Here is a 24,603-nt window from a genome sequence, read left to right as displayed (position 1 = left end):
CAGGCAAATGCCGGGATGGTTCCTTAGGAAGGGCACAGCCGATTTCCTTCCCCATCCTTCCCTAATCCGAGCTTGTGCTCCGTCTCTAATGACATCGTTGTCGACGGGACGTTAAAACAGTAATCTCCACCTACTCTGTTCGTGTGTTTAAGGTAGCGTTCTGAGGCTCAGGCAACATCGCAGTGACTATATTCCGCCTCTGGCCGCCAGTGTGTCGTTAGCTCAGAGGTTCCCTTGTGCGTTGCAGTGCTTGTACTATAAGACATAGCAGTTCGAATCACGGTAGAAGCCGCTGAGTATAACCTTTTATTTTCCATTTTAATTAATGGAGTTGCAAACTGCTAGTAAAAATTTCTTATGCGAAATCTGAAGAATGCCTTTAAACATCAATCTTCGTCCGATTTCGACTTAGTAAATTAAGTTAATATCATGGATTTCTGCTTTGCGAATTCCAAGGTGCTTCACTGTAAAATAGACCCTGAAAAGATTCAAACCGACTGTCAACGATATAAATTTGAGCTTTGTTCGTCATATAGGTCTAACATGTCAGAAGGTTGTTTATGAAGTGCACATGTTCATTAATGTAGTTCCCTTCTTCTAAATTTTTGCAATAGCATTTAACTGTAGACGTTTTCTAACACCGGCGTTAGCAATTCCTTTCCGTTCTCTGAAACCTTCAAAACGACAAATTTTTCTGGTTTAAATCTGATGACCTTAACTATCACTTCCGATCAACAATAAATACTTCATGAACCCATACATGGAACTCCAAATGTGCAGTGTTCCTGCACTGCTACAGAGCATGCATTGCAAGGTATTCACACAGTTTATCGCATAGACTTACCATAAGGAATGAAACAAGAACTGTAATACACTTTACACCACAGACGCTCACTCTGGCTTGACGAAAACATCCAAACATTGACCAAACGTTGCACAAATAATTGAGTTTGAAAGGAAAAGAAACGATGTATGAAGCATTTATAAATTCATCGAATGTAGTGAGGTGGTTTAATTTCGTCCCAGTCTATAAAATTAATTTCGGGCCATACTCAGCTCTTGCCGATTAATGTAATATAATACCCGCCTACTAATCAGGGCGTCTGTCTCCGTTGCTTTTGAGCGTGAATGGAAATTGTAGAAATTTTCTGTGGAGCAACATTTAATAATAAAGCGTTTTAAATCATCAAAAGCGATGAGCGGTAGCAGGCGCTTTCGATAAAGAACGGGGGAGTGCAGCGCCGCTGCTGTCGCCACGGCCGCTGCCAGTAGCCAGCAAATGGATCCCGGAGCTTTGCCGCATACGGCGTCCAGAGGAGGACAGTCTGCAGGAAATCTGCCGCAAAATCGTTACTGGATAAAATTTTGATATCGATGTGTCACAAAGCGAAATAGATTGAATCTGCGCTACCATTACATTCACGTCTTCAGCATTCAGACAGAAGAGGCTATAAAAATATTTTATACCAGCTGCTCTCGATCCACTAACATTATGAACAGAAACAACGCACGCTACCACTAGACCACAGGCGTAATCAGACTAGAGTTTCTCTATCATGGGACAAGTTTTCCTCCAGGAAGTGCCGCAGTCTACAGTGTTGCCAGATTGTGCAGATAACCGGACTTAGAGAATTAGCGAGTTGGCCAGTTTTTTTGTCCCATGTCGCGATCGGCGCGGACTTAGCCTCTGAAGCGACCGGCCGCCGGTCAAGTTTTATGTCAAAGAGTGTACGTCCGCAGCTCGTGGTCGTGCGGTAGCGTTCTTGCTTCCCACGCCCGAGTTCCCAGGTTCGATTCCTGGCGGGGTCAGGGATTTTCTCTGCCTCGTGATGACTGGGTGTTGTGTGATGTCCTTAGATTGGTTAGGTTTAAGTAGTTCTAAGTTCTAGGGGACTGATGACCATAAATGTTAAGTCCCATAGTACTCAGAGCCATTTGAACCATTTTGCTGCGTACCTCTGCCTCTCTCTCTGCCTTAACTTTATAGTGTCTGTGGCAATACGAATGAGTTTTAATAAAAATTTCCTTTTTCCTACCTCTTATTATTCTGTATCATAACAGCAGGGTAGCCAATTGAGAACTCCTTATTTCCTGTGGCCCACCCTGCACATTTATGACTCAAAACCTTATGACCTCCTGCTTAATAGCGTGTTGGCTCTTTTCTGGAAAGCAACAGAGAAGAGATTCTGCATGACGTTTATTCGACGAGTGCTTGGTAAGGTTCCAGATGTATGTAGCACCAGATATCAGTGCACAGGTCCTGTAATTTGTGTAATTTAGGCGCTGCGTGGTTTTGGGCACGGAGCTGGCGTCCGATAGCGTCCCAGGCATGTATCACCGGGAAAGAATTAGAGACAGGATCCATCTCACCCAGAGCAGGAAAATGTGGTTTCTGGGTTATCGATGTGAGTTCACTGTCATGGTCTTAAACAAATGTAGCATGATCCTGCTGTTGTGATGCGGGCTGTTACCTGGCTATTATCCTCATCCTACTGCTATGTCATTGCTGTCAGGGAACGCTTCGAGCATCGGGGATACAGCTGGCCCACAACAGTATCCACGGAGTCCACAGGTGTCAACGTGCGTTAGATCACTACCACGGGGTCCCACGACACTAGTATCCCCCACAGGACACGACTGCCGACACCGGCCAGCATCCATGGCGCAATGCATATTTCGAGCAACTGTTCGTCTGGATGACTGTGTATCCAAACACTAATATCATGAAAACAGAAGTAACAAACTTCAAAAATCCGTGATCGCTAATACAGCATTTATTCAGATTACCGATTTTTTTCAAATTATGTTGCCATCTTTGGATTTGTAAAGCATAGACCGAGTAAGCACAAAACTGGGTGTAAGATACACTATGTGATCAAAAGAATCCGGACCCCCGCAGAAACATACGTGTTCATATTAGGTGCAATCTGCTGACACCTACTGCAAGGTAATCCACATCAGCGACCTCAGTAGTCATTACGCATCGTGAGTGAGCAGAATCGGGCGCTCCGCAGAACTCACGGACTTCGAACGTGGTCAGATGAGTGGATGTCACTTGTGTCATACGTCTGTACGCGAGATTTCTACGCTTGTAAACATCCCTAGGTCCACTGTTTCTGATGCGATTGTGAAGTGGAAAGGTGAAGGGATACGTACAGCACAAAAACGTAAGGCCGACCTCGTCTGTCGACTGAGACAGACCGCCGACAGTTGAAGAGGATCGTAAAGTGTAATAGGCAGACATCTATCCAGACCATCACACAGGAATTTCAAACTGCATTAGGATCCACTGCAAGTACTATGACAGTTAGGCGGGAGTTAAGAAAACCTTGATTTCAAGGTCGGGCGGCTGCTCATAAGCCACACATCATGCCGGTAAATGCCAAACGACGTCTCGCTTGGTGTAAGGAGCATAGACATTGGACCATTGAACAGTGGAAAAACGTTGTGTGGAGTGACGAGTCACGGTGCACAATGTGGCGATCCGATGGCAGGGTGTGGGTATGCCGAATGCCCGGTGAACGTCGTCTGCCAGCGTGTGTAGTGTCAACAGTAAAATTGAGAGGCGGTGGTGTTATGGTGTGGTCGTGTTTTTCATGGAGGGGCTTGCATACCTTGTTGTTTTGCGTGGCACTATCACAGCACAGGCCTACATTAATGTTTTAAGTACCTTCTTACTTCCCACTGTAGAAGAGCAATTCGGGGATGGCGATTGCATCTTTCAACATGATCGAGCACCTGTTCATAACGCACGGCCTGTGGCGGAGTGGTTACACGACAATAAAATCCCTGTAATGGACTGGCCTGCACAAAGTCGTGAGCTAAATCCTATAGAACACCTTTGGGATATTTTGGAACGCCGACTTCGTGCCAGGCCTCACCGTCCGACTGAGATACCTTTCCTCAGTGCGGCACTTTGTGAAGAATGGGCCGCCTTTCCCCAAGAAACCTTCCAGCACCTGATTGAACGTATGCCTGCGAGAGTGGAAGCTGTCATCATGGCTAAGGGTGGGCCAACAACATATTCAATTCCAGCATTAGCGATAGAGGGAGCCACGAACTTGTAAGTCATTTTCAGTCAGGTGTCCGGATACTTTTGATCACATAGTATATCTATGTAACATTTTAACATAATTGGATCCATACTGTACATTACGTACTACACCTAAAAATATCTCGTCCATGTGTACAATAAATGTGTGTACATAATAAACAGATACGTCAAGAACATGCATGGCATGTCTGTTTATTGTGTGGCAAATGGTTGAAATGGCTCTCAGCACTATGGGACTTAACTTCTGAGGTCATCAGTCCCCTAGAACTTAGAACTACTTAAGCCTAACTAACCTAAGGACATCACACACATCCATGCCCGAGGCAGGATTCGAACCTGCGACCGTAGCGGTCGCGCGGTTCCAGACTGAAGCGCCTAGAACCGCTCGGCCACACAGGCAAGCGTTTTTTATGTGAAGCAAGCTATTGTCCACATGGGTGAGATTGTTTGAAGTGTAGTATGTAAGCTACGTTATGGATCCGTATTATGTTAAAAATGTTACGTAGACCTCTCACACCCAGTTTTGTGCTTACTCGGTCTCTCGGCCTATGCTTTACAGACCGGAAGAGGGGAACGTAGTTTGCCAAAACCAGTAATGTGAATAAAAGCTCTACTAAAGCGATCGTGGCAATCTGGAGTTTGTTACTTGCATTTTCAGATCAGTCTAGATCGCCCCCAGAGTGAATTAATGTGAAGCACATACATGACTATCAACCTGGTGCAACAAGAAACGCTACGCATCAAACGAGGCGACACGTTTCCGATTATCCACGTTCAATCTCCATAATCCAGTGACCAACGCAATCGTAATTGACGTTATCATTAGGTCAACAAGAGAAAACGTAGGCGTCATCTGCTGCAGAGCACAATGCTGAACAGTTTATGCTGCACGGTGCGCCTTGAAACAGTGGTGCCTCCATCAGTATTGTACTCTACCGACAGATCTGTCACGGACTGCCGCCAGTCCTGCTTTGCAAAATGGGTAAACCTGCGACCTCCAAGACCTATGACGAAGCTTGGGCGTCCAACACTTGTCAGCGACTCGTGGTTTCACCGTCGTTCAACCAGTTTCCACACATGCTCACGACAGTGGCAAACGAACAGCAGACCAGCTTCGCCGTTCCCGAGAGGGTCTTCGTCAGGTGCCGGGCAGTAAGGATATGTCCTCTGTCAAAGTCGCATCAGTCAGTGGTTTTTCAAGTTTGCCGCTCTTATCATCGCTAAAATGGTTCCCCATTCGTCTCTGCTCCACTTATATGGCGTCCCAAAAGGAACCTCCCCTCATGAACCTCGGACCTTGCGTGCCGCAGTGATACGGATGGCCGTACCGTAGGTGCAACCACAACGGAGGGGTATCTGTTGAGAGGCCAGACAAACGTGTGGTTCCTGAAGAGGGGCAGCAGCCTTTTCAGTAGTTGCAGGGGCAACAGTCTGGATGATTGACTGATCTGGCCTTGTAACACTAACCAAAACGGCCTTGCTGTGCTGGTACTGCGAACGGCTGAAAGCAAGGGGAAACTATAGCCGTAATTTTTCCCGAGGGCTTGCAGCTTGTATGGTTATATGTAATTGAAACGTAGACGATAGATAGTTTAGACAAGAAGAGAATAGAAGCTTTCGAAATGTGGTGCTGCAGAAGAATACTGAAGATTAGATGGGTAGATCAGATAGCTAATGAGGAGATATTGAACAGAATTGGGGAGAAGAGGAGCTTGTGGCACAACTTGACTAGAAGAAGGGATCGGTTGGTAGGACATGTTCTGAGACATCGAGGGATCACCAATTTAGTATTGGAAGGTAAAAATCGTAGAGGGAGACCAAGAGATGAAAACACTAAGCAGATTCAGAAGGATGTAAGTTGCAGTAAGGGAGATGAAGAAGCTTGCACAGGATAGAGTAGCATGGAGAGCTGCATCAAACCAGTCTCAGGACTGAAGACCACAACAACAACAACCCAAAAGCAACGACCAGTATTCAGGGAAATGACAAGAACTATCATTTGAAATGAAAGAGGTCTACTAAACATTGGCACTAAGATGTTTATCTTAAGAGCTATCAGCACTTTTTCATCTCAGTCACTGTAAAAATTTTTTTCTTCTGCAAGCTCTTCGCTTTGTATATTTTGGTAAGAGGCAGTATGGGCCAAAATGAGGAAAAATTGATTAGTAAACATGGGCTCTAAAACGTTTGCCTTGAGAGCTTGGAGCACTCGTTCAGCACGAGAGATATGCTTCACGGTAACGAAGATCAGTAAGCGACATCAGCTCTTACGGTACACACATTGCAGCTCATATTTACTGGACATTTTTTTCCTTGTTTTGATCCGTACTTCTACGTCTCAAAACATGGAAAGCAGAGAAATTGTAGTGGAATACGTTTAAAGCCGGCGGCAGGCATAAAATGTCATCCGAAATGGTACTGAATGCTTTCTCAGAAAATTATTTTGAACAATTATTTCATGAGCCCACTCGAAGCGTAAATGGTTGCGAAAGCATACTTGACCTCTTAGCAACAGCCGGCCGTTGTGGCCGAGCGGTTCTAGGTACTTCAGTCCGGAACCGCGCTGCTGCTACGGTCGCAGGTTCGACTCCTGCCTCGGGCATGGATGTTTGTGATGTCCTTAGGTTAGTTATGTTTAAGCAGTTTCTAAGTCTAGGGGACTGGTGACCTCAGATGTTAAGTCCCATAGTGCTTAGAGCCATTTGAACCATTCTTAGCAACAAATAATCCTGGACAAATAGTGAGTATCGTGATGAATACAGGAATTAGCGACCACAAGGCAGTTGCTGCTAGGCTGAATGCCATCAAAAAGTAACGCGAAGTATATCTACTTTAAAAAAAAGCTGATAAAACTGCTCTTAACGCCGTTTTAAGAGACAGTCTTCACTACTTCCGATCTGATCATGTAAGCGTAGAAAAGTTGTGGAATGATTTCAAAGCGATAGTACCGACAGCAAGTGAGAGATATACAGGGTGTTACAAAAAGGTACGGCCAAACTTTCAGGAAACATTCCTCACACACAAATAAAGAAAAGATGTTATGTGGACATGTGTTCGGAAACGCTTAATTTCCATGTTAGAGCTCATTTTAGTTTCGTCAGTATGTACTGTACTTCCTCGATTCACCGCCAGTTGGCCCAATTGAAGGAAGGTAATGTTGACTTCGGTGCTTGTGTTGACATGCGACTCAATACTCTACAGTACTAGCACCAAGTACATCAGTACGTAGCATCAACAGGTTAGTATTCATCACAAACGTGGTTTTGCAGCCAGTGCAATGTTTACAAATGCGGAGTTGGCAGACGCCCATTTGATGTATGGATTAGCACGGGGCAGTAGCCATGGCGCGGTAGGTTTGTATCGAGACAGATTTCCAGAACGAAAGTGTTCCGACAGGAAGACGTTAGAACCAATTGATCGGCTTCTTAGGGAGCACGGAACATTCCAACGTATGACTCGCGACTGGGCAAGACCTAGAATGACGAGGACACCTGCAATGGACGAGGCAGTTCTTCGTGCAGTTGACGATAACCCTAATGTCAGCGCCAGAGAAGTTGCTGCTATACAAGGTAACGTTGACCGCGTCACTGTATGGAGAGTGCTACGGGAGAACCAGTTGTTTCCGTACCATGTACAGCGTGTGCAGGCACTATCAGCAGCTGATTGGCCTCCACGAGTACACTTCTGCGAATGGTTCATCCAACAATGTGTCAATCCTCATTTCAGAGCAAATGTTCTCTTTACGGATGAGGCTTCATTCCAACGTTATGAAATTGTAAATTTTCACGATCAACATGTGTGGGTTGACGAGAATCCGCGCGCAATTGTGCGATCACGTCATCAACACAGATTTTCTGTGAAGTTTGGGCAGGCATTGTTGGTGATGTCTTGATTGGGCCCCATGTTATTCCACCTACGCTCAATGGAGCACGTTATCACGATTTCATACGGGATACTCTACCTGTGCTGCTAGAACATGTGCCTTTACAAGTACGACACAACATGTGGTTCATGCACGATGGAGCTCCTGCACATTTCAGTCGAAGTGTTCGTACGCTTCTCGACAACAGATTCGGTGACCGATGAAATGGTAGAGGCGGACCAATTCCATGACCTCCACGCTCTCCTGACCTCAACCCTCTTGACTTTCATTTATGGGGGCATTTGAAAGCTCTTGTCTACGCAACCCCGGTACCAAATGTAGAGACTCTTCGTGCTCGTATTGTGGACGGCTGTGATACAATACGCCGTTCTCCAGGGCTGCATCAGCGCATCAGGGATTCCATGCGACGGAGGGTGGATGCATGTATTCTCGCTAACGGAGGACATTTTGAACATTTTCTGTAACAAAGTGTTTGAAGTCACGCTGGTACGTTCTGTTGCTGTGTGTGTCCATCCCATGATTAATGTGATTTCAAGAGAAGTAATAAAATGAGCTGTAACATGGGAAGTAAGCGTTTCCGGACACATGTCCACATAACATATTTTCTTTCTTTGTGTGTGACGAATGTTTCCTGAAAGTTTGGCCGTACCTTTTTGTAACACCCTGTACACCAGATAAATTAATAAGTGATGGTACTGATCTCCCATGGTACACAAAACGGGTCAGATCGCTGTTGCAGAAGTAGCGAAAACAGCATGCCAGATTTAAAAGAACGCAAAATCCCCAAAACTGGCAAAGTTTTACAGAAGTTAGCCGGCCGCTATGGCCGAGCGGTTCTAGGCGATTCAGTCTGGAACCGCGCGAATGCTACGGTCGCAGGTTCGAATCCTGTCTCGGGCACGGATGTGTGTGTGATGTCGTCAGGTTAGTTAGGTTTAAGTAGTTCTAAGTTCTAGGGGACTGATGACCTCAGAAGTTAAGTCCCATAGTCCTCAGAGCCATTTGAACCATTTGAACCTTCAGCAAATAAGACGAAGTAAACATTCTTGAATTCCAATCAACAACAACTGCCAAGATGAGAAACATAGAAGTAGATATCCTCCGTGTCGCAAAGCAGCTTAAATCACTTAATAAAGGCAAAGCTTCTGGCTCAGACTGTATACCAGTCAGGCTCCTCTCAGAGTATGCAGATAACAATAGATCCATATACAACAATTATATACAGCCGATCGTTCACAGAAAGATCCGTGCCTAAAGACTGGAAAATTGCTCAAGTCACACCAGTGACCAAAAAGGGAAGTAGGGGTTATCTGTTGAATTGCAGGCCCATATCACTAACGTCGATTTGCTGGAGGGTTTTGGAACATATACTGTATCCGAACATTATGAAATACCTCGAAGAAAATGATTTGTTGACACATAGTCAGCACGGATTCAGAAAATATCGTTCTTGCGAAACACAACTAGGTCTTTATACTCATGAAGTAATGAGTGCTATCGACAGGGGATGTCAAACTGATTCCATACTTTTTAGATTTCCAGAACTCCTTCGACAGCGTTCCTCACAAGCGTCTTCTAACCAATCTGCGTGCCTACGGAGTATCGCCCCAGTTGTGCGACTGGATTCGTGATTTCCTGTCAGATAGGTCACAGTTCGTAGTAATAGACGGAAGGTCATCGAGTAAAACAGAAGTAACATCCGGCGTTCCCCAAGGAAGTGTTATAGACCCTCTATTGTTCCTAATCTATATTAACGATATAGGAGACAATCTTAGTAGCTGTCATAGATTGTTTGCAGATGATTCTGTCATTTACGGTCTTCTAAAGTCATCAGATGACCAAAAAAATTGCACAATGATTTAGACAAGATATCTGTATGGGGCAAAAAGTGGCAGTTTACCCTGAAAAGTGTGAAGTTATTCACATGAGTACTAAAAGAAATCCACTAAATTTCGATTACGCGATAAATCACATAAATCTGAAGGCTGTAAAATCAACTGAATACTTAGGGATTGCAATTACAAATAGCCTAAATTGGAATGATCACATAGATGATGTTGTGGGTAGAGCAAACCAAAGACTGCGATTCATTGGCAGAACACTTAGAAGGTGCAACAGATCTACTAAAGAGACTGCTTACACCACGCTTGTCCGCCCTATTCTGCGGTATTGCTGTGCAGAGTGGGATCCGCATCAGATGGGGCTGATGGATGACATTGAAAAAGTACAAAGAGGGGCGGCTAGTTTTGCATTATCGCAAAATAGGGGAGATAGTGCCACAGACATGATACGTGAATTGGAATGGCAATCATTAAAACGAAGGCGTTTTTCGTTGCGACGGGATCTTCTCATGAAATTGCAATAACCAGTTTTCTCCTCCGATTGTGAAAACATTCTGTTGGCACCCACCTACATAGGGAGAAATGATCATCACGATAAAATTAGAGAAATCGGGGCCACACAGAAAAATTTAAGTGCTCATTTTTTCCGTGTGCCGTTCTAGAGTGGAAAGGTAGAGAGACAGCTTGAAGGTGCTTCAGTGAACTCTCTGCCAGGCACCTAATTGTGAATAGCAGAGTAATCATGTAGATGTAGATGTGAGGAAGAGGTTTGCTTCACAGTATCGAGGATGAAGAAGTGCTCTTAAGGTATGTATTTCAGGTCCCATGTTTAGTAGACTTATCTCTTCGAAGGTTCGTTCCTTTCATATCCCCGATTACTGACCATTCTGGGGCACATAGCATAGTTTCCTTAAAGTGTCACTAGATCGCGCGCCCCGTAGAAGGCATTCAATCTCAGGATAGGCACAGTGATCATGCTTTGGTTCATCAGTGTACATTAACGTCGAACATAAATTCAACTGTTGAGGAAGTCTTTTCTGAAAGAGTTTGTCTGGAATATAGCGCTACGTGGAAGCGAATGGTGTACAGTAGACAGTACAGATAACAGAGGACAGAGGCTCGAGAAATGTGTTACAGAATAATGCTGAAGATTAGATGGGTAGATCGTATAATCGATGCAGAAGTGTTGATTCGCATTGAAGAGGAAAGATGGTATGCCACAATTCTATTAAAATAAGGAACAGACTAATAGACACCATGTAACAACAACAACGCTGTACTATTGTACATACAAGTAAATTTTTTTTCCGTCTAATTTTTCGATAAATTAGTGTAATCGATGTTCTGATTTCATTTCTTTTTTGATTCATGTCATTGTGTTAAGAAAACTGTAAACAAGTTTCAATGTGAATATTAATGTTTATGTCAAATGTCAAGCAATATTGTAATAGAATTGAAATGTAACAAATGTTGAAACTGTTGTAACATGTTTAAAATTGTAACTGTGCGTCTGGTCCATACGTAGGCAATGTGTTAGGATATGTAGAATGCAAAACCTCGGGTGAATACCCTGTCTGTAAGGGAGCGGTAAAAGGTGGATGGCAGGCGAGCGCGGGAAAATGCACACGGGCACTGCACGGCATAATGGGCTCAGCAGTAGTAGTCGGAGTTTGGCATTGGTATGAGCAACACGTTCTGGAGCGAGGAGTCTCTCCTGGAAGACGCAGTTTCATTGAGCCTCGGATATGCCGTTCCAACGCCCATACAGCATGGCAAAATTCCATAGGCACTAAATGGAAAAGTATTGCGACGCTAAGAAGAAGTAAAGTGCCGATACATCACGAGCCATAGCTGTGATTGTATGTGTGCTCTGTGCCTCGCCATCTCGCCGCCCGCCAACCGCCGCATCGATACGAACAGGTTGAAACTTTTAGTACTGTATTCGTATGGACCAGTGTTACTTTTGTTCCATACTGTTCAATAACAACTTAAATTTTACCAGAACTTTCCTATCATTTAATTATCCTCACCTAGACAGGGTCCTTTCCAAATGTTGTGCAATCCGAGTGTCCCGAGATGAAACATTAAAGTTTGTGTTAATAATAATTACCTACAGACCTAACTATGTTAGAATGGTGTTTAAAGAACTGTTTTGTTAATGAACCAGTAAATGAATAACGAAGGTCTGACAAAGTTGGAAGATAACTTTGATATTGATTTAGTAATGAAGTTTAATTATTTCGAGACAGATATAAAGGTATTTAAATGAGTAGGAAATAAGATAAAGAGAATAGTAACTCATATATTGGAAATCCTGAGCGCATAATGGTGTCAGTAATTAATTTTTTTTATACAGTGATCATAACAGTTTCAAGGTCCCCCCCCACCCCTTTTCTTTATTCATTTGAATTCTGAAGTGTTCTAAATTGATTTCACCAGCAAAAGTTAAAGTCAATACAAAAGTCAAAATTAATCAGTGTTTTATCTTTATGAAAATTGACAATTTGTTTGTGGCTCGAAATTACTATTTCTAGCGTAACCTATGACCGATTTTAATCGGATCAATAAACAGTACGAATTTTGGTAGTATACATTATAGTGTAGTGTTATGTATTCATGGTTTTTTCCATATCAGTACAGAAAGTGAAACTATCAGTTCAATAAAGTTTCTAGTTCTAAAATTTACTATATTATGCAGTGTTACTACGTGTTGGTTTGCATGAATGTACATCAACTTGTACAGAGAAGAAACTCAGTTAATGCCTAATTAGGCTGGCGACCGTATTATTATTAACAAATTGGTAGCATCTTCTGTGTTGCTTTTTGTCCGTCCTGACGTGTAGTTGTATTTCGGACTTACTTGACGTATCACTGTTGTTACGGAGTGGGTGTAAGTCTGATTTGCCTCCATTCAGGTACACGCGGTCAATATCTATACAAATATCCTTTCTCATAAGGTAAAGCCCGTTAACTTACCATAGTACAGGCTTTAATGAGTATTGTGTGCCACGCGCGCACGTTACAACCACCCTGGGAAGTACGAATAGTTGATCTGGTACTGATGGGAAACATGGGGAGGGGGTTAAAATAGTAATGGAGGATCAACACTCGACTACAGCAAGCGGTCTGGAATGGTTGTACGTTATAGTAGTTAATCGGAGATGAAAACTCTTGAACGCTATAGACTGACATGGATGGCTGTTTCCAAGCAGTCTTCGGACTGAAGACCACAATAGCAGCTTAAGAGAAGCTGGTTTGGTTGTGCTTATACTGGGTTAAAAGATCAAGCTGCCATCAACCTGAAGGCTGGTGTGAACACCAAAATTCTTTGCAGGCGTGGTCCTCCTGGGGGTGGTATGCGTTTTTCCGGCATTTGATCAGGCTTCTCGTGACAGCTGTTTGGGGACATGTAGTTCACCGTTGGCTTCGAACCGCGGTGCCACTTCGCGTTTCTCACCCTGACAAGTGACGGCTATAGGTGAACGAAGTGACATAACAGAAAAAATCCCCGTTTAAGGAAGAAGTCCGAGTAGGAGTTGTGCACCGAGGATTCCGAACCAACTCAGTCACGTATACAGATAGTTCATCCAGCCTACGAATCGATAATTTCGACGATTTTTGTCTCTTATCGAAGTCAATACTGGCAAAATATCAAAATATGTGACATAAATGGCAGTATCTTTCGGCTGCACTGTCGTAGAACCTTAATTTTTTACAGCGCCAAGGAGGATCTTAGACAACAGTTGTTTTTGTTCGTCTTCAGTCCAAAGACTAGTTTGACGCAGCTCTCCATGCTACTCTACCCTGCGCAAGCCTCTTTACCTCCGAGCAACTACCGCAACCTACATCCTTCTGAATCTGCTTAGTGTATTCATCTCTTGGTCTCCCTCTACGATTTTTACCCTCCACGTTGCCCTCCAATACTAAATTGGTGATCCCTTGATGCCTCAGAACATGTCCTACCAACCGATCCCTTCTTCTAGTCAAGTTGTACCACAAACTTCTCTTCTCCCCATTCCTATTTAATACCTCCTCATTAGTTATGTAATCTACCCATCTAATCTTCAGCATTCTTCTGTAGCACCACATTTCGAAAGCTTCTATTCTCTTCTTGTCTATACTGTTTATCTTCCATGTTTCACTTCCATACAGGGCTACATTCCAAATACTTTCAGTAAACTCTTCCTAACACTTAAATCTATACTCGATGTTAACAAATTTCTCTTCTTTAGAAACGCTTCCCTTCCCATCGCCAGTCTACATTTTATATCCTCTCTACTTCGAACCAGTTACCTTGCTACCCAAATAACAAAACTCATCTATTACTACTGCCATTTCTTAATCTGATTCCCTCAGCATCACCTGATTTAATTCGACTACATTCCATTACCCTCGTTTTGTTTTTGTTGATGTTGATGTTCATCGTATATCTACCTTTCAAGACACTGTCCATTCCGTTCAACTGCTCTTGCAAGTCCTTCACTGTCTCTGACAGAATTACAGTGTCATCGGCAAGCATCAAGATTATTATTCCCTCTCCCTAAATTTTAACTCCTACTCCCAGTTTTTCTTTTGTTTCATTTATTGCTTGCTCAATATACCGATTGAATAACATCGGGGATAGGCTACAACCCTGTCTCACTCCCTTCTCAAACACTGCTCCCCTTTCCTGCCCCTCGACTCTTGTAACTGTCATCTGGTTTCTGTAAAAGTTGTAAATAGCCGTCGCTCCCTGTCTTTTACCCCCGCCATCTTCAGAATTTGAAAGAGAGTATTCCAGTCAACATTGTCAAAAGCTTGCTCTAAGTCTACAAATGCTATAAATGGAGGTTTGTCTTTCCTTAACCTCTCTTCTAAGATAAGTCGTAGGGTTAGTATCGCCTCATGTGTTCCTACTTTTCTACAGAATCCAAACTGATCTTTCCCGAGGTCGACCTCTACCAGCTTCTCCATTCGTCTGTATAGAATTCGTGTTATTATTTTGCAACCGTGGCTTATTAAACTGATAGTTCGGTAGTTCTCACACCTGTCAGCACATGCTTTCTTAGGAATTGGAATTATTATGTTCTTCTAGAACTCTGACGGTATTTCGCCTGTCTCGTACATCTTGCTCACCAGATGGAAAATCTTTGTCTCTCCCAAGGCTATCAGTAGTTCTAACGGAAAGTTGTCTGCTCCCGGGGCCTTGTTTGGACTTAGATCTTTCTGTGCTCTGTCAAATTCTTCACGTAGTATCATATCTCCCATGTCATTTTCATCTACGTCCTCTTCCATTTCCATAATAGTGCCTCTTTCTTCAAAGGTCTCCTTAATTTTCCTGTAGGCAGTATCTAACCTATCCCTAGTGATATATGCCTCTACATCCTTACATTTTTCCTCTAGCCATCACTGCTTAGCCAGTTTGGACTTCCAGTCCATCTCATCTTTGAGGCGTTTGTACTTCTTTTCGCCTGTTTCATTTACTGCATTTTTATATTTTCTCCTTTCGTCAAATTCAATATCTCTTCTGTTACTCACGGATTTCTACTAGCCCTCTTCTTTTTACCTATTTGATCCTCTGCTGCCTTCATTATTTCATTTCTCAAAGCTACCCATTCTTCTTCTACTGTATTTCTTTCCCCAGTATTTATCAATTGTTCCTTAATACTCTCTCTGAAGCTCTCTACAACTTCTTGCTCTTTCAGTTTATCCAGGTCCCATCTCCTTAAATTCCCACCTTTCTGCAGTTTCTTCTGTTTTAATCCACAGTTGATACCAACAGATTGTGGTCGGAGTCAACTTCTGCCCTGGAAATGTCTTAGAATTTAAAACCTGGCTCCTAAATCTCTGTCTTACCCCTATCTAAACCTTCCAGTGTCTCCATGCCTCCTCCACGAATATAACCTTCTTTCATGTTTCTGAAACCAAGTGTTACCTGTGTTACTCCGTGCAAAATTCTACCAGGCCGCTTCCTTTTTCATTCCTTACCCCCATTCCAAATTCACCCACTACTTTTCCTTCTCTTCCTTTTCTTACTATCGAATTCCAGTCACCCATGGCTATTAAATTTTCATCTCCCTTGACTATCTGAATAATTTCTTTTATATCATCATACATTTCATCACTTTTTTCACCATCTGCGGGGCTAGTTGGCGTATTAATTTGTACTACTGTGGTAGTCATGGGCTTTGTGTCTATCTTGGCAACAATAATGGGTTCACTATGTTGCTAGTAGTAGCTTACTCGTGCTAGTATTTTTTTTTATTCATTATGAAACCAATCTTCACTAATTCCCATTGTATCAAAATTTAACCTATCCATTTCCCCTTTTAAATTTTCTAACCGCATTAAAAAGGCAAATGTTGCCTTCATACAATTGTATCCAATATGGAGAAATAGAAATATCAGATACAAAACAAAAATCTGTATTTTTAATACAAATGTGATGGCTGTCCTTCTGTACGCCAGTGAAAACTGGAAAATTGATAAAAAGATAACATCCCAGTTACAAAGTTTCATGAACAGATGTCTCCGACGCATCATGAATGTCTGGTGGCCAGGAAACATATGTAAAGAGGAAATCTGGCGAATAACAAACCAAATACTTGTAGAAAACCAGATACGAGAGAGAAAGTGGGGGTGGTTGGAGCATACGAATTGAGAAAACGAGGTGGAGCCATCGAGAAAAAAGCATTGGAATGAAATCTTCAGGGAACAAGGAAGAGAGGATGACCTAGGGTCACACGGAAGAGGACAGTGGAAGGGGAAGCAAAAAGAGTTGGCCTGGCAGAATTGAGGCAAATGGACAAAGACAGAGACGGATAGCGAGTTCTCCTGGATGCCCTATGGCGCCCTACGGGGCAAATGAATTAAGTCAAGTCAACATGCCTGCCCTATTGAGGGTGTTTTACTGAGTAGGTAATAGTAAAATTTGTGGTAAGGACCTACGGGCCCAAACTGCTAAGGTCATCGGCCCCTAAGCCTACACACTACTTAATCTAACTTAAACTAATTTATGCTATGGACAACACACACACCCATGCCCGAGGGAGGACTCGAACCTCCGACGGGAGGAACGACGTGGACCTTGACAAGGCGCCCAAGACCGCGCGGCGGATAATAGTATCCGATACCAATTTCAACTTGATATGTCTATACGTTCCTGAGAAAAGGGGTTCTTAACCGTTAGGCAGACAGTCGGATAACAAATGACAAAAAAATATTTTTTTCGTGTGACGTAATTACAAATTAATAATTTTCGGATTTTATTTTTTCCTTTGATTAGATCGTGTAAGGTTTCTTCCCGACAAATTTCATGATTTGGATCAACGGTAAGTCCCCTACAGGTTTTCATGAGTGAGTTTGCCAGTGTCAAAATTTGTGACAAAATGGTCGTATCTTTTGATTGCATTGACGTAGATGTTTAACTTTTTAACATCGCGGTATGTGACATAAATTTCAACTTGATACGTCTACCCGTTCCTGAAAAAACAGACAGACACTAGGATGAGTCTAGAAACGTTCCGTTTTTATCGATTAGCGTACGGGAGCCTAATAAGAACAGCACGACTGAGACACGCACATCTCAGCAGCCTGCAGATAACACAGGTAGTTATGGACTTCACAGTAGCTCGTTCTCCATGTCTTGTCCTTGTTGAAAACATTTTTTCCGTTTCACACGTTTCTTTTCTTAACACAACAGTTATTTATTCTCTAACTGAAATGCGCATCTCCAAAACTTAACCTACAGAGGAGGCACGGGCAGGAGCTCACAAACGTGTGGTCTCCTTGACCTGGACTCGTTTTGAGACGGAGTTCACTGCCTAGAGGCACGTCCACTCCGTCGATAAACTCTTCCGCCCCTCTCCCCCTTCCCCTTCTAAAAGCTCTTTTTTATAAATAAAACTTGCACTGCCACATCATAGTTCACGCTGAACGTTGCACGCAAGGAGAAGTCGGTATCAGACTTAATCGTTCTTGGCCGTGCAGGTTTCACGACAAATAAGTGTTCCGTTGTTCCGATACCAGCAGAATGATAACATCTTCTGAGACCGCACCGCAGACCTGGAGCTAGCTACACGGTCAGTTGTGCAAATAGCGCTTATATTCAGATGTCAGTTACCGCAGTCAAAAAAATGGTTCAAATGGCTCTGAGCACTATGGGACTTAACTGCTGTGGTCTTCAGTCCCCTAGAACTTAGAACTAGTTAAACCTAACTAACCTAAGGACATCACACACATCCATGCCCGAGGCAGGATTCGAACCTGCGACCATAGCGGTCACGCGGTTCCAGACTGTAGCGCCTAGAACCGCACGGCCACTGCGGCCGGCGTTCCCGCAGTCGATAACTGTCATTTATCTGTGCTGTGACGGACTGGTGACTAACAGACCAGACAACATATCTGATTTCATCGTTATGAAATTCATGTGCGTATTTGATGTTTTTGTTCTGTAATCTGCGCGAAACGAGAATATATTTACAGGAGCATTGAAAACGCCAAACGCGCCATTTTGTATTCTATTTTGGAAAACTCTATGGCGAAAATTGCTTTGTCGGGATATAAAAACATTATGAGAATCATATTTTACTAACGAATGCCTAGTGGGTAGAGTTGAATAAATTAGTATGCAGTGTGCTACAGAGCTGACTGTACCATTATTACTTTTAGTAATATTACACACATCAAAAAAGGTTTTGCGTCACCTCGGTTCCGAGTGTTCCGGAACCTGTACAGAAAATTGCAAATTTAACATCATTTCTGATTTTTTATTGCTCATGAAAACCACACATTGCATGTTGCACCACCACACAGCGAGACTTTCAGAGGTCGTGGTCCAGATAACTGTACACACTAATACCTCTAATACGCAGTAGCACATCCTCTTGCATTGATGCATGCCTGCATTTGTCGTGGGATACTATCCTCAAGTTCATTAAGACGCTGTTGGTCCAGATTGTCCCACTCCTCAAGGCAATTCGTCGTAGATCCCTCAGAGTTTTTGGTGGGTCATGTCGTCCATAAACAGCCCTTTTCAATCTACCCTAGGCGTGTTCGATAGGGTTCATGTCTGGAGGACGTGTCGGCCTCTCTAGTCGAGCGATGTCGTTATCCTGAAGGAAGTCATTCACAGGATATACACGATAGGAACGCAAATTGTCGTTCATGAAGACGAATGCATCACCAATATGCTGTCAATATGGTTGCACTATCGATTGGAGGATGGCATTCACGTATTGTAGAGCCGTTACGGCGCCTTCCATGACCACCAGCGGCGTACGACGGCCCCACATATTGCCACCCCAAAACAACAGGGAATGTCCACCTTGCTGCACTCGCTGGATAGTGTGTCTAAGGCGTTCAGCCTGACCGGGTTGCCTCCAAACACGTCTCCGACGGTTGTCCGGTTCAAGGCATATGCGACACTCGTCGGTGAAGAGAACGTGATGTCAGTCCTGAGCGGTCCATTCGGCATGTTGTTGGGCCCATCTGTACCGCGCTGCAAGGTGTCGTCGTTGCTAAGATAGACCTCGCCATAGACTTCGGGAGTGAAGTTACGCATGATGCAGCCTATTGTGCACAGTTTGAATCGTAACACCACGTCCTGTGATTGCACGAAAAGCATTATTCAACATGGTGGCGTTGCTTTCAGGGTTCCTCCGAGCCATAATCCGTAGGTAGCGGTCATCCACTGCAGTAGTCGCTCTTGGGCGGCCTGAGCGAGGCATGTCACCGACAGTTCCTGTCTCCCTGTATCTCCTCCATGTCTGATCAACATCGCTTTAGTTCACTCTGAGACGCCTGGACACTTCCCTTGTTGAGAGTCCTTCCTGTCACAAAGCAACAATGCGGACGCGATCGAACCGCGGTATTGACCGTCTAGGCATGGTTCAACTACAGACAACACGAGCCGTGTACCTCATTCCTGGTGGAAAGACTGGAACTGATCGGCTGTCGGACCCCCATAGGCGCTGCTCATGCACGGTTGTTTACATCTTTGGACGGATTTAGTGACATCTCTGAACAGTCAAAGGGACTGTGTCTGTGATACAATTTACACAGTTAATGTCTGTCTTCAGGAGTTCTGGGAACCAGGGTGATGCAAAACTTTTATTGAGGTGTGTATTATTATTGCGATTATTAATGTCTGAAAGTAATGTGTACTTTCTTTGCATAAATATCCATCATATCGTCCTGTTTTGTAAATCTTCCTGTGTCTCACATCTAAAGACTATGAAGTAGTGATAATAAGGAACTGATGGGTAAAATTATCGAAGATTAGTGTTATTTTGCATTGTAAGTAGACTTTTTAGGTTTTTATGTTGGTAACGCCACGTAGCGCTCTGTATGAAAATCACTGACTGCGCTGTGTGCAGTCTGTGGCTGGTTGGCATTGTTGGAATATTCGCTATTGTAGTGTTGGGCAGTTGGATGGGAACAGCGCGTAGCGTTGCACGGTTGGAGGTGAGCCGCCAGCAGTGGTGGGTGTGGAGAGAGAGATGCCAAAGTTTTGAGCACGGACAATCTGGACGTTGCAACTGAACTCGGGCTCGTTCACTACCTATTTTTTCACGTGGCTCATCTGCAAAGGGGGTTGGTAGTAGACGGTTGCATTTGCACCCCTATTGTTGTTGTTGTTGTCGTCTTCAGTCCTGAGACTGGTTTGATGCAGCTCTCCATGCTACTCTATCCTGTGCAAGCTTCTTCATCTCCCAGTACCTACTGCAACCTACATCCTTCTGAATCTGCTTAGTGTATTCATCTCTTGGTCTCCCTCTACGATTGTTACCCTCCACGCTGCCCTCCAATGCTAAATTTGTGATCCCTTGATGCCTCAAAACGTGTCCTACCAACCGATCCCTTCTTCTAGTCAAGTTGTGCCACAAACTTCTCTTCTCCCCAATCCTATTCAATACCTCCTCATTAGTTACATGATCTACCCACCTTATCTTCAGCATTCTTCTGTAGCACCACATTTCGAAAGCTTCTATTCTCTTCTTGTCCAAACTAGTTATCGTCCATGTTTCACTTCCATACATGGCTACACTCCATACAAATACTTTCAGAAACGACTTCCTGACACTTAAATCTATACTCGATGTTAACAAATTTCTCTTCTTCAGACTACATTTTATATCCTCTCTACTTCGACCATCATCAGTTATTTTGCTCCCTAAATAGCAAAACTCCTTTACTACTTTAAGTGTCTCATTTCCTAATCTAATTCCCTCAGCATCACCGGATTTAATTTGACTACATTCCATTATCCTCGTTTTGCTTTTGTTGATTATTGAGGCAAATATTGGCTAGCTTTTGAACAGCAGTGAAATGAACTATACACGTTCAGATTGGAACTTATTTATTCAAAAGAAACACTTTAACTTTGTGGCCATGCATTTTTAAGTTCACAAATAATAATCGGTGCAATTCGTACACTGTTCGTCTCACACCCACACACTTTCACTTTGTTCCTTTGCATACACTGGCGTCCATGCTTGCACTCGCAGCACTTTGCCGCTCCCAACTTGCCACCACAACAGACAACGAACAAAAGACCCGATTTTCCCGCTCATATCCTCAGTCCTGAGTCGGGTCACATGACACCACATTAGTCAAAATAATCCCTAAACATGGCCACAATTCGTTTACAATATTTTATAAAATTTAAATACTTAAATCTAAATACATTATATAATTTTACACATTTATCACCACACTTTTATAATTCGTTGCAATTAAAAGAAAACCAAAACACTATGCAGAGGAACTACAACGCCCATCAAAACACAAAACAAGTATTTTCCGGTCTATTTTGCCCAGCATATTATCTCTGCTGCTGTGCTTTAAATTCAAATTATGAACTACTTGAAAGAGCTCCATATTATTCCCTGTTACCTTACAGACCCCCACTTCATAGTGACATTACCTTAGTAATGGCAACTTGGAGTAGCACCAAACAGAGCCAACCCATATTACTTTATATATGAAACATGGCACTATAATGGCACCAAAACATCTAGAACAGTGTTATAGTGGTGAGTTAATCAGTGTAAGTACTATCATCAGAAAACATACAAACATTGTCCAACAATGTACCCAACTCAAATATACAATTAGATAGTCTCCTATTGAGTCTGATTGGGCTGGCAAAATGCAAAGAAATTTTATATATTATATAAATGCCCATGTTAGTCTATATGTACGTTGCACACTCAATGCACATTAACACTTCCACTTTTTACACACTTGTTTCTGTAAGTTGCACAAGGTTGTTGTAACCAGATCCTTCTGTTCACAGCTTTATGCATTGGAATGCAAACTTGTCAGCCAGCAGTACTGTACTTCCTCTCGTTAGCCTAGCCATCCTAACAAAATTAAATCAAATCCTCATAAATCTTGCCTAGACACGCAGACCCACATTTCCCAGGAGTCAGGCTATCCAAACCCTGCCTGGAACATCCTGTGTTCACTGATCGGCTCTTATTGAGGTTTATACAAATGAAAGACGTGCACACAAATCAAACACAAACATGGCATTCTTAAATGTATTCTATTTCACCCTTCAAATGTTCCCAGATCAGAAGCTCCGACATTTCTACCCCCCACACCAAGAGAATTTATTCCCAGATGCAGATTCTTATATTTTTTATGCGCCCATACAGTTATATCGCTGTACATAAATAAGCTCAATTTTTTTCATGAATTCCTATATCAATTTTCACATAATATTTTGGCAATATCTTGAAACCCATTCTTTTCTGTCATTTCCATGCCTAACTAGATTCAATTATAAATAGCAAACAAACTCACTAAGGTCATAAAACTTTTACAAGCACCCACTTAGTCATTATTTTGTGTGTTCTTTCCCTCACGTCCCTCATGATCATCTTATAATAAGCAAGTTAATTATTTCCCATATGCCTCTACAATTCACATATTTAGTGAGTGCCCTACATGACTGTCCCAGCAACAATCCTACTACCACGCACCAGTATCAACTCCAGATGCCACAGATACATTAGAAATTTTAATAAAATCTCAACTATTTTTAAACAAACTATTTGCAGATTTCCTCCCTCCTATATTCTCCACGCATTTATACAGAAATAGAGACTATATATACAATAGGTTTCAGTTCCTGTATGACTTTTTCAACAAGGCTTGCACCACACCCACACCAGGTGTGCAAATCCATCGGACAACAGATTCCCTTATTGCAAATACATACAGTATAACGAAGTTTGTTGACCACCATCAATTGGATCGCAACATACACAGTAAAACAAATAATACTCCAATTATAAATACACTTATACATAGACCCCAATATTTTTTTTAACTAGGCAATAGTATACATGGGAATCTCACTTCCTTAATGTTTATTCTTTCACCACATATTTTTTCAACTCTGTTACATTTCTCAGTCCAAATGGTTTTTTTTGGACACTGGATATACCAACCTACATGGATTACGGTGTGGACAACCCGTTATCTCGAAGGGTCCATGGTATAATTAGAATAACCTTTTGATTTCGTCATCAATGTCACTGGATTTTTTCTTGTTCCTCACCAGCACCTTATCTCCCTCCTTGAACTTTGTTGTCTTATACTTTTCTCCATACCTCCTCTGTCTCTCATGTCCCTTCTTTAACATTTGCTGTCTGGCCATTTGTATCTTCTCTTGACTTGTCAAGCCTTGAGGTGGAGGAAAATCTATGTGTTCTGCTATTAGATTGTTCATGAGCTCATAGGGTGAGTATCCTGTCGCACAACTCTCACTGTGTTCATAAGATCCTCAAACACAGTTATGTATTCTGCCCAAGTACTATGCTTTTTACTGCAATACGTCCTACATAGCCTACCCAGCTCCCTCATATACCTCTCAGCCAGGTTTTCCGCAGGGTGATACACTGAAATCCTTATATACTTTATCCCAGATCTTTGCATAAACTTTCCCCACACACTAGATACAAAATGTGCTCCATTATCAGACAGAACATTCTCTGGTTTTGTAACATTCACAAAGTAATCTTTCTCTAGCTTGTTAATTATATTCTGGCTAGTGGCCTTTTTCAGTAGATACAGCCTTACAAACTTTGAGAATACATCAACAGCTAAAAGAACATACTTTACACCCCCTGGACCTGTTGGCAGCCTCCCAAATAAATCAGTAGCCAGCAGTTCACCATTTCTTTTAGGAACAATATTCTGCATCTCTCCTTGTACTGCAATAGTATTATACTTCACTTTTTGAAATTTGTCACAAGAAGCCAAATGTCTCTTTACTCTCCTGGCCATGTTGTTAAAACTAACATAGTCCTGCAGTATTTCCAAACATTTCTGAGCCCCATAATGCCCATGGCTAAGGTGGGTGTAATTGATTAATTTTTCCACGTGCTCATCTGGAAAACATACCTTCCACTCCTCTTTGTCCAAATTTCTTCGTCTAAATAAAATCCCCTTATAAATTCTATAATATTTAGCTATTTTTCATGTTCTTTACTTCCAAAGTTTGTTTTGATAAATTTCAAGGTTTGGTCCCCATTCTGAAGTCTCCTCATGTCCTTACAGATGGATCTGATTTCCTTCTCTCCACCCATTCCTTTCATATACAATATCTGTAGTTCTTTCTCGTCTCCATTCCCTTCATGTTCTTCTCCAATGAAAGGTAACCTTGATAAGGCATCAGCCACATTGTTGTCTGTGCCTTTAACATATCTTATCTCATAGTTAAACTGTTGCAGAAACATGGCCCATCTCATGAATCTATTATTTAACAGCTTACATTCTTGCAAATAGCTCAGAGCCTTATGGTCTGTGTAAACAATCACTTTCCTACCTTCCAC

This window comes from Schistocerca americana, chromosome 4 (assembly GCF_021461395.2).
Source record: "Schistocerca americana isolate TAMUIC-IGC-003095 chromosome 4, iqSchAmer2.1, whole genome shotgun sequence".
Classification (NCBI taxonomy): domain Eukaryota; kingdom Metazoa; phylum Arthropoda; class Insecta; order Orthoptera; family Acrididae; genus Schistocerca; species Schistocerca americana.
The sequence above is the reverse complement of the archived record's forward strand: the minus strand, read 5'-3'. Positions refer to the sequence as shown.